Source organism: Odocoileus virginianus, chromosome 12 (assembly GCF_023699985.2).
Source record: "Odocoileus virginianus isolate 20LAN1187 ecotype Illinois chromosome 12, Ovbor_1.2, whole genome shotgun sequence".
In the NCBI taxonomy this organism is placed as follows: Eukaryota; Metazoa; Chordata; class Mammalia; order Artiodactyla; family Cervidae; genus Odocoileus; species Odocoileus virginianus.
The window spans coordinates 47,804,336-47,823,894 of record NC_069685.1 but is presented as its reverse complement, the minus strand read 5'-3'; the positions used below and the strand labels follow the sequence as shown (position 1 = coordinate 47,823,894).

The 19,559-nt window shown below is 53.8% G+C and overlaps 1 protein-coding gene and 1 long non-coding RNA gene across 26 annotated transcripts in view; both read right to left on the bottom strand.

Moving 5' to 3' along the window:
* Positions 1-19,559, bottom strand: part of NCOR2 (nuclear receptor corepressor 2) — a 232,829-nt gene that overhangs the window by 176,874 nt on the left and 36,396 nt on the right. The window contains exon 3 of one of the 25 annotated variants that reach the window (XM_070475096.1): positions 9,169-9,330. The exons of 23 other annotated variants lie outside the window; for them this stretch is intronic. The gene's annotated coding sequence lies outside the window, so the exon portion shown is untranslated. Of the gene's footprint in view, positions 1-5,674; positions 5,863-9,168; positions 9,331-19,559 lie in introns of those variants that run through there. One more of the 25 variants, XM_070475099.1, reaches the window with a different exon arrangement.
* On the bottom strand, positions 15,867-17,252 carry LOC139037709 (uncharacterized). The gene is made up of 2 exons (XR_011490548.1): positions 16,877-17,252; positions 15,867-16,099 (listed from the first exon to the last, which is right to left on the bottom strand). It is a non-coding gene; the product is annotated as an uncharacterized lncRNA (long non-coding RNA).

Sequence of the window (19,559 nt, the reverse complement as noted above, 5' to 3'; positions counted from 1 at the left end):
GCGGGGGGGAGGGGAAGAAGGGGGGGGGAGGGGAAGAAAGGGGGAAGGGGAGGACACACACCTCAGAGTCTGTTTGCCCCTGTGTCAAATGGGAGCAAATACCACCTGCTAAAGGATGAAAGGGGATCCTGGAAGGAGAGAGCCTCTGCCCCCTGAAAATTACCACCCCCCGCCTTATTCCCAGCCCGGGCCAGGCCCACACAGCTGCCCACCCAGCCTCCCACTCTGCGCAGAAAGGGCCCATTATGACATCACAGGCCTGGAATTATGTTATTAGCCTGGGAAGGAGGCAGGACCCAGGGACAAAGGGCTCATTGTCATGCAAATCCATGACTGGGGTGGGGGGGGCGGGGACAGCCCCTCCTGCCTTCCAGCTTCAGAGCCACTCTGACAAACCAACTCCCTGCCTTCCAGAAGCTTATGGGCATCTCCCATCCTCAGATCTGGTTCCAATGAGGCTCTCAGACTGGGAAGTGGGCCCTTCCCCAGGTTGGAGCCAGATTCCCAGAAAACAGCACCAGCTCTGAGGAAGGTCGCCAACAGAATCCGGGTCCAAAGCCTGTCTTCCCTACAGCTGTGCCACTGTCCTCTGAGACAGGGACACCGAAGGGCCTCCTGAGGATGAAGTAAGATCATCCGCTTAAAGAGCTGAGCAGCGCCCGGGGGCACGGAAACAGCCGCATAGGAAATGCCACTACCTATTAATCATGCCTCTCAGCAAGGTGCCTGCAGCTGTGTGTTTTTGGGCAAGTTGCTTACCTCTCTGTGCTTCCTCTGGAGAGGCTTGTGGGCAGGACCTGATACACGAAGGTGTGCAGAATGCTCACTCCACAGTCAGTCCTCAACACACAAAGCAGATGCTGTCAGCACCCCGCTCCCACACCCTGAACCCCTTGAGGGGAGCTGGGGCACTTTCCTTGCTCACCAGCCCCACCTCCTTGACTATCCAGGAGGTGCAGACTTTCTGGGGATGCTTGGCAGGTTCGATCAAGGCATTCTTGAGTAAACATACAATAACTGCTTTTTTCCAAAGACTCTAGTATTCCAAGAACACCCCCCAACCCCAGTGCATTCTCATCCCTTGGGAGTAGTCGTCCTGGGGTGCAAGGAGGTGAATTTACCATGCATTCCAGCTCAAGGGACCTAGGTCTCCCTAGCCAGGGCCCTTGCACATGTGCACATCTGTCCCCGTGGACCTTGAGGGCACAGACCCAGGTCCACAGTTTGTGGGGAACACTGAATCCGGCACAATAGTTTTCTAAGTGAAAGTCACTCAGTTGTGTCTGACTCTTTGCAACCCCATGGACTATACAGTCCATGGAATTCTCCAGGCCAGAATACTGGAGTGGGCTGCCATTTACTTCTCCAGGGGATCTTCCCAACTCAGGGATCGAACCCGGGTCTCCTTAATGCCTGACCTACCAGGGAAGTTTTCTAAGATCACTTACTATGTGCCCAGGGCCGGGGACACAGTAATGACCAAGATTAACAAAATCCCACATGGAGAGGCTGGGGGGGCATGGCATACAGTAAACTGCACATGATGAGAGCAGCAAGATAACAGAAGTGATGATGGAGAGGTAGAGGCCTCTCTCAGGATGTGACATTCGAGCAGAGGCTCAGTGAGGGGAGGGTGTGAGGATCTCAGAGAAGGGCATCCCAGGAAGAGCTCAGCAGGTAGAAATGTTCCAAGGCGGAACCCTGATTGGAGCTTCTGAGAAACAGCCAAGAGCCTCCTGCAGTTGGAACGTCCCTAAACGCCCACCCAACACCCTGTCCCTCCTGGCTCTGCCCGGCAAAGCCAGAACCCGAGACCCTGAGATGTGATCAATGTCCCCTCCCCCGAGACACAAGCCTGCATCACTCCATCATGATCGTCATCATCACTCCCTCTCAGCAGCTCAGACCCCCACCCCGGGCACCGTAGGCATCCACCGGTCCCAGCCTGGGATGTTCTGAAACTCTCCCGAATCCTGAGGCGCAAAACCTGCCCTGCCTGGACCTCTTGAGATGCTCAAGGACCCATGCTGACTTACTAACCAGCTGTGTGGGGCACAACCATCTGATGACCTTTCCCAGGAGCCCTGGAGAAATGCTTTCTGGAGAATCAGCCGTGGAGAATCGCTAAGTGCCAACAAAGGTAACCCAGCTCACTCTAGGGTGGGTGTGTGTGTGTGTGTGTGTGTGTGTGCGCGCTTAGTTGTGTCCAACTCTTCTGTGACACCATGGACTGTAGCCCACCAGGCCCCTCTGTCCATGGAATTCCCAGTCAAGACTACTGTGGGTTGTCATTTTCTCCTCTGGGGGATCTTCCCGACCCAGGGATCGAACCCCCATCTCCTGCATTGGCAGGCAGGTTCTTTACCACTGGCACCGCCCGGAAATGGTGAGCTAGTTACACCCCAAGGCTTTCTCGCCACTGCTAGAGGCAGGAAGGAGCCGGAGAGAAACCAGGAGCTGCTGCAGGAACAGCAGGAGGTAAAGGCTGCACCCAGCGGACAGACCGAGGGGGTCACAGTGCTTGGAGAGGAGGCCGAGGACAGGAGGGAGCCCACAGACAGAACTGAGACCCAGCCCCACCTTGGGGTTGCAGAGAGAGGCCTCAGAGGACGTGGCTGAGAGGTGCGAGCTCTGGGTGGGCCCCGGAAGTGAGCAAAGGGGCCCAGAGTCGAGGCTTCCTAGTTTTCAGAGGTCATGAGCCCAGCCCCCTGTCCAGCTGACAGATGAGGAGAGGAGGAGGGGACTGGGGCTCAGAGAGGGCAAGCAATCTCCCCAGGGTCACCCAGCAGAAAGAAACTCCACACACAGGCTCTGGCTTGGGGTTTGAGTCCTAGCTCCGTTCCTTACAAACTGTGTGCCCTTGCGGGAGGTGGGGGAGGGCACACAGCCAAGCCTCAGATTCCTCCTCTTAAAAATGGGGATCATGCAGCACCCTCCCTTCCTGCGGCTGATTCGGGTAAGAAATTAGACAGCACAGGGCAAACCGCAGCCATCCCATCGGGGTGATAAGAGTACCAGTGACAACACCCCTCACCCCCCAACACGTGCCAGCAGCTTCCTAAGCACTTGGCATGAACCAACGCATCTAATCTTCACGCAAGCCAACGCATCTAATCTTCATGTGAGCCTGATGGTACCTGACACTGCCCACCTTTCACAAATGAGGGGATTGAGGCAGCCGGGTTAAGCCACCCGGTGTAATTCACACGGCTACTAAGGGGCACAAACGGATCAAACCCAGGACAGCCAGTACTCCGAGTCTGTGCTCTCTTTCCTTTTCAGATCACTGTGAGGAGCCGACTCATTAGAAAAGATCCTGATGCTGGGAAAGATCGAAGGCAAAAGGAGAAGGGGGCGGCAGAGGATGAGATGGTTAGACGCATCACCGACTCGATGGACATGAGTTTGAGCAAACTCCCAGAGATAGTGAAGGACAGAAGAGCTTGGTATGCTGCAGACCATGGGGTCACAAAGAGTCAGACACGACTTAGCGACTGAACAAGATTCATGTACAGCTGTAAGAAACAATATAGTTGGATCGCGTGGACCCTTTGGCCAGCTTCCTCTAATGGCATCATCCTTATAATACCTGCAACCTGGAAACTGACATTGATGTAACTGATCTTATTCAGATCTCGGGGATTTACATGCACTCACTGTGTGTGTGTGTGTGTGTGTGTGTGTGTGTGTGTAGATTTATGCACTTTTATCTCAGTGTAGATTCCTGTGGCCACTGCAATTGAGGCAAGACAGTTCTACCAAAAGGGGTTCTTGTGCGACCTCTGGTCTGAACCACCACACGTGACTGTCTTTCTCAGTGGATAGGGGATCGGGTCACTGAGACCTTCAAGACAGGGCAGGGACAGTACAGTTCTGTGGCTGACCCACGCAGCTACCAAGAGCTTACGGGCAGCAAGGGGACATTCATGGGGTCCCCTGCTGCACCAGCCTTTCCTGAGGTCCCCACAAGAGGCCTGAGGACAATCGGACAGCGGGCAGCTGGCAAGGGCAGCCTGGACACCCGGGGAAGTCCCTGCTGGCTCCCGCTGGCCCCAGAGGAGAGGGCCTGAGCCAGCCACCGGCCCAGCATCCGGTGTCACTTACAAACACAGGACAGTTGCCACCCTCGGCAGGAGAGCCAGCCGTGTGTGCCCTGCCCCCAGGCCACACCAACCGCTGTTGGGGTGCCTGGCCCAGTCTTGGTGGGAGACGGGGCAGAAACAGACATACATGGGATGTGAAGGGTACCCAGGGATCCCAGCCCAGGTCCAAATGCAGACTGAGCCTGGGGCTGAGGAGGGACCCTTCTTAACTCGCTGGGGCTTCATATCCATAAAATGGGGGGGCTCTCATCAGGGAAAAGACAAACCAATGGAGTCCAAGATGTATTAGTAACTAACTTAAATGCAACCTTGTGGTCTACACTTACAGACTCTCTCCACATCAGCCCACTCGAGGCCCCGGCCGGTGCATCTCTGTTTTCCCCAAAGTACCTCTGTGGGCAGCTCTCCATGGATGGATAGGAGAACCGAGGCTCTGTGGGGTTCCATGACCTGCCCAAGATCACCCTATCCATGAGAGGTGGGGCAGGAACCATTCACTAGCCCCCTTAAAGCCATTCAACAACTTAGGGATGGAGACAGATGGAGCGTCCATTTGCCAGATAGGAAAACTGAGGCTCGGAGCTGTGAAGTGACTGGTCTAAGGTCACACAGCTGGGATATGAACCCAGGCAGTCTGGCAACAGAGCAAAGCAGGTACCTCATCCTCACACCCCCATCATGGTCCCATTTGACAGGCAAAGAAACTGAGGCTCACACTGGGAGGCCCAGTGTAAAAAGGGCGGAAGCCAGGATTCAAACCCGGGTCCGCAGGCACCAAGCTCCGCTGTCTGGAAACTCAGCCCTCCCTGGCCTGTGCTCACACGCCCTACGAGACGGCCCACTGCCTCCCAACAGCCCCGGCGCACCCAGACCTCAGGACAAATCGCTCCCTCATCCCCTTCACTTGCAACTGAAGGCTCCTTGTGAGCTCAGGAAGCCCTTCCAACTTTCCAGTGTTTATCCCGGCTCCTCTCTGCCAGGTCCCTGGGCAAGCCTGGGCCGGTGGCGCTGATTTCAAACCAGACACGGGCACCCAGCCAAGCGCCACCGCGGTGGGAGCCGGGCGCCAGGGCAGCCAAGGCACTGCCTGCACCTGGCCCCCTCCCCTGCTCCACGGCCACTGAGGCACCCGCCCCCCAAATCCCCAGGCCCCCAGCCCACCCCCGGGGCCAACACCGATGAATGGATGCCAGATCCCTGGTCCTGCCTGCTTCCCTGCGGGGATGAGGCACAGGGGCTCCAGAAAGAGCAGCACCACCCCCCATCCCACGCATCCACTCCAGGGGGCAGCCTGTCCTTCTGGGGCACCCGCCCACCCAGCACCCATTCTGAGGCTTCAGCCACTCTGATAAGGCATTGGGGGCCACTACCTCCTGGCCATGGCCAGCCTCTCCAGACAGACCCAGGGAGCCAGAATGTGAAACCATCAGCCCCCATACAGGGCCCCCATCCCACGTCCAGGTCCTCCTACAAACTGTGGCCCCCAGTCTCTCTGCCCACCCTTCCTCGGCCGGGTGACCGGGCCACGCCGCATCTCCCTGCCCACCACCAAGCCCGGAAACTGCTCTTACCCAAGCACATGACCAGCCTCTGTCTCGCTCACGTCAGCTCCAAACACAACTTGAAGTAACTCTCCCACAAAAAAACAAAAAAAAGAAAAGAAAAAGAAAGAAGTAGAAGGTGCCAGCAAGTGGGTCAGCAGAGTCCACACACACAGACTGCGCTGTTGGCTTCCAGAGGACACATGGCGTCCAACCTCAAACCCATCCTTCCTCCGGGGCTGACCCAGGAAGAGAGGCGACCCCACCGAGCAGCCACGCTTGCCTTCCCGCGAGACTGCGGGCTCCCACCCTGGCTCGGGGATGGGGTGGGGGGGCCTGCAGCCAACCCGGCCCCCCAGGCTCCCGGCCCGATACCCCCCTTAGATGGGGCGAGCAGAGCACCCCCCCTCCCCAGGGACAACCCACGGGGCCACCTGACCCACAGCAGGGTGAAAACGCGGTGTTGGGCCACAGGATCCCTGCTTGCCTCCTGCCACTCCGGGCCTATAAACACAGGGAATTACATAAGTCCACTCCTCTTGTTGGGAAGCCAAAAGTACGAGCTTTCTCTCCCAGCCTTGGCAGTAAGTAATAATTCCTCATCGCCATGGTAACCCTGGCGGGCTTCCAGCCGACACTCGGGAGCTGAAACACGGGGAGGCCTTTTTATAGCTCGGTAGAAAAACCTCCTCACTGTTCACCGCTCCCAGGCAAAAGCGAGCTCCCCGCCGGCGTCTCCTCCTCAACCCAGTCTCCCCCGCCGAGCTGGACCATCCACCCAGAGAGCAGCATGGCTGCCCCGACCCGGACCCAGCATGAACTGACGCCTCTACTCCCATCCCTTCTCGGCCCTCCGGTCTCCAGGGTGACATGCACTGGGCAGGCTCTGCCTTTAAAATATTTCTGTCCTTGTCATCCCAGGAAAAGCAAACATGACCCCTTCACATTGGCATTCTGAGCCAGGGTCATCACAGCTGACAGGCCCTGAGGGTTAAAAAAGATACAGTCACACACACACACACCAGACACACACACTCACACGCACGCATGCACACTGGCCAAAATGGGTAACTTGATGGTCAGCCAGGGGTCTGGATCTTGGCTGCAGCTAGCCGCGTGACTCAGAGACAAGTCTGAGCTTCTCTGGGTGTCAATTTCCCCTCTGCAGCCGGGCAGGCTCCTCTCAGCTTCCCCGGTGCCCTGAGCAACAGCAACGAGGTGTCAGGAGAAGATCCAGAGGGATTTCTAGATTCGCTCCCCTGCCCCCAGCAGCCAGGAGTCGGGCCCAACGCTGTTAGCCCGAGATGGCATCCTGAGTGATGCGAAGGGCTGCCTCAGGATACGGATGAGGGGAAAGGCGGTGTAGGCAGGAGGTGCAGCAAGGACAAGGTCTGGAGGCCGGATCGACTTGGGTGCGTCGCAAAAGCAGAGAGGAAACTGATGTGGCCAAGTCCAGCAGGGATGTGGCGACGGCATGAGAATTCAAGGTCAGAGAGTGGCGGGAGAGAAGTAGGGGAGGGAGAGCATGAGAATTCTGGGCAAATCACCTAACTCCCCGGACTGCAGACACCCCAGAAAGTAATGATGATGATGAGGGGACCTCCCTGGTGGTCCAGTGGCTAAGACTGCATTCCCAGTGCAGGGGGCCCAGGTTCAATCCCTGGTCAAGGAACTAGACCCCACATGCCGCAACGAAAAAAAAAAGATCCTGCCAACTAAGACTAGGTGCCGTCAAAACAAAAAAAAATTTTAAATAATGATGACGATAGTAATAGCAACTCATCCTGGATCCCAAGCGCTTTGTAAGCACTTCAGTTAACCCATCTGTCCTCAGGACAACACAACAAAAGACAGGGGCACCCTATATACTAAGAAGGAAACGGGCCCAGAGAGGTTAACTGGCTTGCCCAAGGTCACACAGCTGGGAAGTGGCTGAACTGAGGTTTGAACGGTGCAAATCTGGCTTGCATCCACCAGCGGAGAGCCATAGAGGGTTTGCAGCAGATCAGATTTGCATGTGACAAAGGTTTGTGGCCACTGAACCAGCTGAGGGGCCAGAACAGCCACTAGGAGACCCCCTGAAGAGACCCACGGGAAGGCCACGTGTGTGCCGACCCTCATCAGCTCACCCTTCAGCCTCTCCCAATAAAACACTCCGGAGGATTATGGAAGAATTCGGCAGATCTGCTTTCTTTTATTGGTGGGGAAACCGAGGCACAGAAAGACGTGAGCGATTGAATGCTGTATTTTTAAACCAAAGATCCCACCCATCCACTCTCTCCCTGACCATCAGAGGATCTCAAGAGCAAGCCAAACTAGCCCCACCAAAACATAGGCAGGCGGTGGAGCCCGAAGCAGCCAGGTCAGAAAGCATGGGTTCCTTTTGTTCTTTTCTGTTTGTTTTGGACACAGACCTGCCCCCAGACTTTCTCAGAGGCTGGCCCTGGAATCAGGAGTAACACCCCAAACCCCCACCAGAGGGATTTATGCTTCGGGCAGGTTCAAAGCTAGGCCAGGTCATTCCACGGTCACTTCTTGTTTCTGCTCTACAAGGAGCCAGGGAACGAAAATGGTTTGCTGAGTGACTCTGTGAAGATGGGAAATCATCATAGACCAGAAACAGCCCCAGGCAGCCCCCTCGAGATAGAGCCAGCCACCAAAACCAAACTCATGTTCAGAATATGTTAGTGTGTGGCCGTCTGCTTAGCAAGAGAAGTCCTCATTCCCCAAGACTCTGATGGCGAGCATCCCTCGGTGTTCTAAAAAACCAAGATTCACCAGCATGTACTTCTAGAAACCTGTCTGCGGGCAAAGCTTTGGACGATGGAAAAGATCAGTGACATTACAGAACATACATTCTGATGGGGACCACAGAAGCAGGAGGGGTCCCTAGGCCGAGTGGCCCTGGGCAAGATCTCAGTCTCTGCAGACATCCGTCTGCTCAGCTGTGAAATGGGGGCACACCTGTCTGCTGCCTCTGTTAGGGTCAGCAGAAACTACATCTGTTTTGGGAGGAGCCTCAGGAGACCAGAGGGGACCCGTGGTCATGGCTCCCATTCAGCCTTCAGTCCCGGGTGGAAGGGATCCTTGCTCACTCCCTCTCCTCGTGGCTGCTTCCTGATCCAGCCAGGCTCTAAGATAAGGTTGGGAGCAGATCGGGGGCTGGGGGAAGAGAAAGAGAAAAACGAGTTAGAAACATCTGGCTGGGACTTCCCTGGGGAGCGCAGTGGATGAGAACCTGCCTGCCAATGTTGGGGACACAGGTTCGGTCCCCGGTCTGGGAGGATCCCACGTGCTGAGAAGCAGCTAGGCCTGTGCGCCACAACTACTGAAGCCCGCATACCCTATAGCCCATGCTCGGCAGCAAGAGAAGCCGCCGTGATGAGAAGCCCTCACACCCCAACTACAGAGCAGCCCCGCTTGCTGCAACTAGAGAAAGCCAGCACACAGCGATGAAGACTCAGCGCAGCCAAAAACAAACAAATTAAACTTTTAAAAAAAAAGAAACATCTGGCTGTTTTTACCTCCTCCTTTCCTTTCCTGAAGCCCAGCGCTCCCAGATTTGGGTGGGTGACTGCTGATCAACTACTCAGAAGGTGACTTTGTGGATGTCCATCCATACAATGTGATATTCTTCAGCCGGAGAAAGGAATGAAGTACTGAGTCATGCAGCCACGTGGACGAACCTCGAAAACATCATGCCCGGGGCCAGAAGTCAGACATGAAAGGTCACATTTTGTATGATCCCATTTATAGGAAATGTCCAGAGCAGGCAAATCCAAAGAGACAGAAAGCTCTGTCTGCCTGGTGGCTGCCAGGATTTGCGAGGAAGAAGGGTGAGAGTGCCTGCTGATGGGTTCAGAGGCTCCTTACAGGGTGATGGAGCTGTTTTAGAATTAGAAGTATTGGTTGTACAACAGTGTTTACATACTAAACACCAATGAGTCATGCACCTTTTTTTGGCTGCACCACAAGATATGTAGGATCTTAGCTCCTCGACCAAGGATCGAACCAGTGTTCCCTGCAGTGGAAACAGACTCGATCACTGGACACCAGGGAAGTCCCTGAACTGTGCACTTTCAAATGGTAAATTTTACATGATGTGAATTTCGTCTAAATTCAAAATAAATAAAAAGATGGTTTGGTTGAACAGACTCCACTCCAATCCAGTTTACTGACCTTCTGAAAGCTGTGCCCACCTCTAAGAGTCCGTGACCCCAGGCCTGGAGACACCAGACATTTAGGGAGCCCCGGTGATACACACCAGGCACAAAGAATACAGCAGGAACAAGAAAAGGATCCCTGCCCCCATGGGGGTGACTTGGGAAAAGGTGAGGAAGTCAGCAACAGAAAAGATGTGATGACATCAAGGAACGGTAGCAGCTATGGACGGGTGGTTTCTGGGGAGGTGACAGTTCAACAGTGGCCTGGATGGAGTAAGAGAGAGAGATGTGGAAACTTCTCAGGGAACAGTGTCCCAAGTCAACCAAACAGCCAGGGCAGAGGCCCTGAGGCTGCTGTCCTCGGTGAGTTCCGGGAGCAGCCAGGAGCCTGCAAAGCGTGGCAGGGGAGGTGGGCCTGGAGGGATCAGGTAGGGCTTCACAGTCCACAAACAGATCTCTAAGTGTGATTTACATAAAATCCAGGCAGATGAATGAATAAAGAAGCTGCAGCACATATGTAATGGAGTATTACCCAGCCATCAAAAGGAATGAAACAGAGTCATTTGCAGTGATACGATGAATATGGAGTCTGTCATACAGAATGAAGTCAGAAAGAGGAAAACAAACATCGTATATTAACGCATATATATGGAAGTCTAGAAAAATGGCACTGATGAACCTATTTGCAGGGTAGGAATAGAGACGCAGACATAAAGAACAGACACAGTGAGGTGGGTGCAGGTGAACTGAGAGAGGATGAACTGAGAGGGTAGCACCGACATGTATACACTCCCACGTATAGTAGATGCTCGAGCATTTTAAAGAAACCATCCCCCCCCCAAAAAAAAGAAAAGAAACCATCCCTTCCCCCAAGAGCTCCCCACCCAGGCTGAGCCAGACGAGAACAGACCCCAAAGAACCCAGACACCCTTCCCTGAAAGCGGGATCCATGAGCCACTCATAGGCAGCTGGCAGGAAGGGGGCCTCCCTGAGGGGGAGACTTCCCCAGACCAAAAGCACTGTACTTCATCATTTCTTCCAGGCACAAAAGCATCACGTGAAACCCTTGGCCATGCTGGCTAAAGGCAGTGAACTGGCCCCTAGGGCTGGTTTCCTGTGTGCTGCTTTTATTTTAAAAAGGGGCTGCCCCCACCGGCAACAGCTGTGAACTGGCCTCGGGCAGGGCTAATTGCTGCACGTCCAAGTGCAGAGCCATCCTGCAGCCAAGGGCACAGAGCAACTGGCAAGGATCGCTGGGGGAGGGGGACCCACACCCAGAAGCAGAGGAAGGAGGTGTCCAGGAAAGCTCTTGGCCACCACCAGCCCCCAGATGCCAGGGCTCAACCCAGGAAGGACAAATTACACCAGCCCCAGGACACACACCCTCCCAACGTGCCAGGCGCTAGGAAGAACAGGCTTCCCACATGTTCCTTGATGCCTCACAACAACCCAAAAGGATGCTGTCATCCTCGTTTTACAGATGGGGAAACCAAGGAACAGAGAGGTGAAGTGACTTGTCCGAGGGCATACGGCTAGGAGTGGCCAAGTCAGGATCTGAATGCCCCAGTCACTAACCACTCGGTAGACTGTCTCTCAGACCAGGTTGAGCTCCTCTGGAGAGCTCTGGGATAAATTCTGCAGCCTCAGGCCTCCACTCAAGGAGAACGGCATCTCTCTGGAGGCCTAAAACGTGACTTCCCAAGTCTTAGGACCTTCTGTGACATTCCATGGACCAGTCTGCCATAGAGGGCAAAATATTTTGGAATGAAAGTCACAGCTAAGCACAAGAGGCCACAGAAGGATGATGGGCAGTTGTGGCCAACAGGGAAGCTCTTTCTGACACGCATAATGTTTTGTTTTGTTTTTAAATTAGGGCATTGCTTATAAAATCCAGATTTCCAGCTTCTCTCGGAAAAAAATCAGAATATCCAGCAGGCTGGTTAGCCACAATCCCCACCCCTCCCATTTGCCTCATTCCTTTCCTTGACTGCATCTGAGTTGGGGACACTCCTTCCCCTTACCTTAGCCACCTCCACCCAACAGTAAAAATAGCTGAACAAACACTGAAGGCCTCATTCAGTAAGGAAATGGCAAAGAGCAAGGGGGGCTGTTCTTGGGGCTTCAGGTGACTCTTCCTCCTCCTGGTTTGCTGTGCCGGTGGCATGAATTTGCCTGAGAACAAAGCCCACACAGAAGGAAGCAGAACTGACACAAATCCAGCTCTCCAAGGTGTGGTCTGAGCCCCTGGATCCAGCCATGCCTGAACCTGCCCTACCCTGGACACTCTGCCAATAGGAGCACCCATCGATTCCTCCTTGTGGCCTAAACCAGCCTAAATGTGTCTCCACCACGACTCAGGAGTCCTAACAAATCACCCTCAGGTCTTGCCTCCATTGACACTTGTCCAAAGAAGCCTGTCCTGACCCACAGGCAAATTCGAAACTTGTTACACTCCAGTGATGGTCTGAACTCCGTCCGTGTGACCCTTGATGTCACTTGTTTAACTGACCCTCTCCCTCCGGACACTAAACTCCTCAAAGGCACGAATGATGCCTGACTTTTTCCATCATTCTGACTCCGGAACATTCCATGTGCCCAGTAAATGTAAATTAACCAGATAGCAAAAGAACAAAAGAAGGAAACCAAAGCCATGGATGTCTGCCTTAAATGCGATAAAGGGCCTAACCCCTGAGGCCTACAGAACAGCCTCAGATCCAGAGAACTAACCTGGTGCCTCTGACTCTGTTTCAGCCAGGTAGGCCTCCTCAGCATCCCTGGGACATCATGACCCCAGGGCCTTTGCATAAGCCGATCTGCCTACCCCGCTGGCTCATCCCTCTTCCTTGCACAGGTCTGGTTCCTTCTCTTGGTCCAGGTCCCAGTTCAACTGCCACCTCCTTGGAGACTACCTGTGATTCCTTGACCTAAAGCAAGTAGCCCCCACCCCCACCCCCACCCCCCGAAAAGCAGAATTGTTCCACACTGTTATTCCACAGCCAGGATTTCCCTGCCTTGTAAGAGCATGTATGTTTACTACACTGTCCATCTCCCCATCAGCCCATAGGAGCCACAAGGCAAGGGCCTGGCGTCTTGTTGGCTGAGTATCACAACCCACTCCCTCTCCCAGGAGGCCACGGGGACACCAGGCTGGCTGCAAGGAGGCAGGAAGCAGACCCCTCATGTCCTGACCAATCCTGCCCAGCCCAGAGCAGCTGCTGCATGCCTGAGGGCCCTACGTGACACATGGAGCCTGGCCCACCGCCGGTGCGGCTCTGCCAAGAGATTCGGTCTAGCTCCAGGCTCGGGGAGGGCTGCAGGTGGTGCCTGCACGGTCCCCACAATTAACAGCAGGTGCCATGGAGTCAAGCTTCCTGGGTTCAAATCCCAGCTCTGCCAGCTGCCAGCTGTGTGACCTCAGGCACATCACTTAACCTCTCTGTGCCTGCAGCATCCTTCCATATAAAACAAGGCTGGTAATACTAGCCCTTACCTTATACGGCAGCCTTGAGAACATGAGTGGGTGTATATGACATATTTAGAACACAGCCTGGCATAAAAATATATGGGCAGGAATCATTAGAAACTCTAGGGTTCACAATAATGATAACAGCAAACTCTCACATAGCACCAAGGCAAGCAAAAAAAAATCAGGAAGTATTAGCTTGAGTAATAAATGTAGCATTTTCTCTGTGCCTGTTTGAGGTGCTTTACACATGAGTTCCTCCAAAGTATGTTTCTTATGCAACAAAGGTATGTTTGTTCTTCATTCAACCGGCTTGTTCCAGCTCTTCCAGGCAGCCTCCCCAGATTGCTCCAACCCTCAGGAGCGACATGAACACACACAATTCCTCATGTGAGTCTGTCCTCAATTCCCCTTTCCATCCCAGGCTACAGAGAGGGACAGGAGAGCCCCCAAGCCCCACCAGACTAAAGTCAGCACATGCATGCTGCATACTGGGACTCTCAGAAATGCAGGTCCCATCAGGCGCCCCAGAAAGTGAAGGGTGCTCCTTCCCTACAGTCTGCAAAGGGGCAATTCCTGGTGGAGGCCTGGGTGTCCCAAGGGTTCAGGGCCCACTGCCCCTGACAGGGTCAGATGTCCAAGACACAGGGCACACTGTGAAAGGACAGGCAGTGACTTTTGCTGAGGGGTCTGGGGTCTCCAGAGATGGCAAGTGAGAACAACAATGCCCCACAGCCACTCCCATCCTTCCTGTCCCCCACATGAGGTGGGCGCAGCTATCCCCTGGCCCCCAAGCACAGCTAGGGACCTGGTGAGGCCAGCCTTTGCCGAGCATGGCCCCTCCACTTCTCAGACAGGAGAGGCACACCTCTTCATGCCAAGGACCTGACGTGGCCCCAAACAAGATGGTAAGAGCTGGTTAGAATGCCAGCTCCAGCACCTCACTCAAGTCCCTCTACCTCACTGAGCTTCAGTTTCCTCATCTGGAAAATGGGCTGGGTCTAATGATCATTGGCACCGTACCTACCATAGACAGTACCAGGAGTGCCCAAAGAGCCAGCAAATCAAAGCCACAAAGAAAGAAAGATCTAGAAAGAAGTCATTTTAATTTCAGCAAATGGGCTTGCTTTCTCATTACACGAAATATAATTTTACGTGTCATGTTTCAGAATGGTTTCTGTTCGGATTTACAGCAATTGTGGAAAGCATGACCTGATCTTTCCAGCACTTAAACCTCTTGGGGCCTTGAGCCCCCCTAAATTAGCATCTCCCTCTGAGGGCACATGCCTAGCAGAGACAGCTCTCCACATGTCTGTGTCCCACACAAGATGACCTAGAGGCTAAGACAGGAGACCCAGAAGGATGCCGGCTCTGGGGCAGACAGCCTGGTTCAAATCTCACTGGCTGTGTGACCTCAGGCAAGTCACTTAACCTCTCTATTCCTCAATTTCTTCATTAGCAAAGTAGAGATGACAGCAACCTCTACTTCACAGGCAGGACTGGAAAATTAAATAAATTATAATAGGTAAAGTACAGCATGATTACTATGATAAACCCTGTTCTTGTTACTGCCGTCATTTGCTGCGATTTCAGAAGGTTTAGAAACCTGACTGCAGGAAAAAGACAAGAACACCTGGATCCATGGGGTCTGGGGGACCCCACCACCACCTAGGCTCACCAGGAGCCCCAAAAAGCAGGGCCTCCCTCCTCCCACCAGCTGAGGGCAGGGAATCCTATCAGATGGAAGGAGACACATGTCAGAACCGAAGATTAAAAACAAGTACAATTATCGGGCAGGCATCCATCCATAATTATGAATCTGATGTAATTAGGCACCCCACTAATTTCATTACTTATTTATTTACGGGATTGCTTATTTAATTTACAGGCCTCCTTCCCTGAAAAGTCATCTAGCTCACACTCCTTGGGCAAGGAAGGAGGGGACCCTCTTCTCTGTCACCCTGCCCCATTCCTGGGCTTCCTCACCCCAAAATAGCTCCCCGGAAGGTCTCTGTGACTGAAACCCAAAGGTTGACATTCACTCAACAGTGCTGCGTGCCCACAGACAGTATGTGACCTGAAAGGCAGAAGGTACGAAATGTCCTTTATACCCTCATCTCAGGGGGAAAGAAGGGTGATTCTAGGCACCCCCGCCCAGCCACTGATTTCTGAGGTGACCCTCTGGACCAGCAAGCACATTGGTAGAACAATGGGGCTGGTACTTCCCAGCTTGGAGATGGAGAAAGAGCACTCCACTCTCACCGGATGACCTTCTGTAAGTCACCTGACCTCTCAGAGGCTCAGTTTCCTCATCTGTCAAATGGGAGTATTTAGGACAACACCCACAGCCAGCTAACCTTAAAACTGCCAACTGCCACTAATCAGCGCTACCCTGTGGCTTCAGCCAATGCAATAAGGCAAGAAAAAGCAAAGTGGCTTAAAGACTTTCTAGCTTCATTCATTAATAGCCAAGAACTGGATACAACCTAAAGGTCTATCAACTCATCAATGAATAAACAAATGGAATCATATATGCACACAATGACAAATGAGTCTCAAAAACTTCACACAGTGAAAGAAGCCAAACACCAAAAAGTACACACTTTAAGATAATTTTAGTGCAAAAACCTAGAAGATTCTACAACCTCTATGACAGCAGATCAGTGGGTGCCGGGCGATGGAGATTTTTGGGGGGTGATAGAAACCCTCCTGATGATGGTAGTCATATGAATGTTTACACTTTGCCAAAACTCACGGAACTGAACTCTTAAAATGGGTGCATCTTTTTACAGGTTAATTCCATCTCAGTAAGGCTGTTTTTCTTTTTAACTGTAACAGAAAAATATATGCATATATTAATACCACAAACTCCAATCCCCATGCCCAGGGACTATATTCTCATTTCCAGCTCAGGTCTGCTAGTTCCTTTACTGTCCCTCAAGTTTCCCCAAAGGCCCTGATTTATTAAGCCCTGGACAAGGCAGATCAGGGTTGAATCCCAGATTTATCCCTTCCTTCCTGAGTCATTTAGGGAAAATCACTTTTGCCTCTCTGCTTGTCAGGTTCCCCATCTACCAAAGCAGGGTTATAAATAGCATGATCATTGGAGAATTATGGTGGAGTAAAACGCACCAAGGTGAAGTACCTGCTACAGGCCCTGGCATACAGCAGGGGCCTCATTACTGCTACTGCAAAATAATGAACGAGCAAGGACCCGGCCCACTGTGGACAGGGTTGGCCAGGATTCTTGTCCCCCAGGCACGTACAAGCCCCTCACTGCCAAACAAGACTCCAGGTCCAGGTAGCTGCCCCCATCACTGAAGGCTCCAGACTGCCAAAGTTCCAGCATTTAATGGATGTCTGCTGTCCAGGACAGGACAAGTCTCCTTGACTCCACCCAACTCAATCCTCCCAGGAGAGCGGACACAAAAGGATGAAGGCCAGGTGGGGAGGAGCTCGCCCTGAGGGCGGTGTGGTACACCCTGAGAGGTAGTCTGGGGACAGGAGCTAGCTGGTGGAGAGGACCTCCTGGTAGAGAAGGGTGCCTTGGCAGTCAGGCCATCATGAGTAACTGGGGCAGGACAGGGTGACCCAGAGCCCACTCACTTATGTAGGAAGAAGGATGATGGGAAAAGGACGACGGGGAGGGGACTTCAGGAACAGAGGTGCAGATGCTGTGCCGGCCTCCCATGTGCCTGTCTGAGGGCGGCTCCGGCTGCCCTGTGAGTGATGGAGCGGGCAGGCAGCGCCTGGGAGCCCGGGCGGGTGGGGCGTCCCCCGGGCCCGATTAGAGGGCCAGCCGCAGGCAGACACGCTCAACTGTCAGCCTCATCCTCCCAGCCGCCATCAGAGGCACCATTAATTGCTGTCATTTGAGGGTAGCCTGTGGAGAGAAGGAGGGGGGCTGTGGGAAGGGGAGGGGAAGGAAAAGGGAGGAGGAGAAGGGAGCTGTGAGGGATGGAGAGAGGAGAGGAGGGGAAGGAAGGCGGGGGAAGGACAGCTGGCTAGAGCTGAGCGCCCTGAAATGGAAGGAGAGAGAACCACACATGCATTCTCCTCTTCCACCCAACGGAGGGACCAGGACCTCCCCCCCAACTAGGGACATGCCCATCAACCCATTGCCCAGGTGGGGCAAACAGAGTCCAGACAGGTGTGATTCTGCCCGTCCCAGTCCCCTGAACCTTCCCCCATCCCCGCCACATACAATTGGCCACTTGTCTGCCTGGGAGTTGGTTGGTCCCAATCTTTCCTCCAGAAAGCCCCCCTCCCGCCCACCTTCAGCCTCCAGCCACACTCAACTCCTCACTCCTCATGTATACACCACCAGGCACCATACTGGGAGAGACTCAAGGCTCATGCAAACCCCACTTTCCCACCTATACCCTGCACTCACACAATTCCCCACCGTGGGGTCAAAACCTACACCTAGCTTAGGGGCCCAAACACCACCTCCTCCAACACATCACCTCTTGCAACTCAGTTTCCTCGTCTGCTGAATGGGCATAAGGACAGCAAAGTGAAGTGTTTGCAGCTGCTGTTTCATGACCATTCAGGACTTCCATTCCCCTTGACTCACACACAGCTTCCCTTCTGCCTCTTATTGTGGTTTTTTCTCAGAAATACCTGTTCCCCTGAACCTGACTCCAGCCCCACCTGAACCCCCACTCCAGCCCCCTATGGTAGGGTGAGGAGGGTCTCAGAAGGCCCCTAGCTGCCAACTGGAAGCTCCTGGACATGGGAGGGGAGGCCAGAGCATCCACCCAACCTCCATGCCCCCTGGGGGCCTCCCTCCCAGCTGCCCCCGCCTGTCCCCAGACAGGACTCATCTCTGGGCTGAGGAGACACTTGGGTCTTGCCAGGGGGCTCCTGGGAGCATTGGCTTCCTCGGCAGGGGGAGGGACCTCCTCTCTCCCTCCCTGCTGTCTGCCTCCTGCCTCCCTCACACGTGATGGATCGCCCCAGAGGAGGAAGCTAAGTGCTTGCAGACAAAAAGCCCTTTTATCGTCCTCGGGTGGGCCACTGGCGTGACAAGCAGATAACTCAGCCACAGGAGGAAGGCTCTCCATTAGGCCTTCGATGGGGATTGATGGAGGACAGAGAGGCAGAGGAGGAGTGGAGGGAAAAACACCCCAGGCAAGGCCGCCTTCCTTCCAACTTCAAAGGCATCAAGAAAGCCAGGTAGAAAGCCCGGCTGGGCTGACCACCTCTGTGGGGACCACCACCGGTGTCACCCATGCTCCCTGCCTCCAAGATTAAACCTACTACTGCTGTAGGACCAAAGGCCTGGCTCAGGAAGCAGACAACCTCCAAGGCTGTTCTTCCCTCCTGCCTACTGGAGAGCCCCAAAGGCTCAGAACAAAGGAGTGAGGTCTGACTCAAGAAAACCCCAGCCAGGTGACTCATATCTTACAGACTCCTGCAAACCAGGAGGCCCATTCCATACAGCCTCAGGGCCTTTGCACAGACTGTTCCCTCTGCCTGGGTCACCCTTTCTCTAGAGACCTACACCCTTCCTCCAAAGACCTCTTGCAGGTCTTTGCTCAAATGCTACCTTCTCAGGGAGGCCACTCTGATTACCCCCCCATTTGAAACTGCAACCTTCAGACTACTTGCACACTCCCCAGACACCCTTCCTGTTGGTTCTTCACCCTAGTGCTCCCCACTGAAGGACACACAATGTATCTGACTTGTGAACTGTTTGTCTCACCTAAGGAGGACAAGATGCTTGTCTGTCTTACTCCCAGCTCTAGCTCCAGCCCCAAAACAGGGCCTGGCACACAGTGCTTTAGAAAGAATTGTTCAATAAATGAATGTATTCAGAAGAAGAATAAAATCTCCCTAGCAGTCAGGAAGTGCCCAACAGTGCCCTCAGCAACCCTTGGAGGACACCCATTTGTCAGATGAGGAAACTAAGGCATGAAAGTGTCTCAGCTTCCTGGGACTTGCACCCAGGTCTGCAGGAGGCTTCCCAGGTGGCACTAGTGCTAAAGAATCTGCCCTGCCAATGCAGGAGATCCCTGGCTCAAGAGGATCCCCTGGAGGAGGGCATGGCAACCCACTCCAGTATTCTTATCTGGAAAATTCCATGGACAGAGGAGCCTGGCGGGCTACGGTCCAAGGGGTTGCAAAGAGTCAGACATGACTTAGCACATATGCACTGCGAGAGGTCCACCCACTGCAAAACCACCCCAGAGACTCAGGATGCCAGTCCAGGGCTGGATATCACAGATGAGACAACCAAAACTCACCCTCAATCTGCCTCTCAGTGTTTTAGCCTGAGAGAAACCCT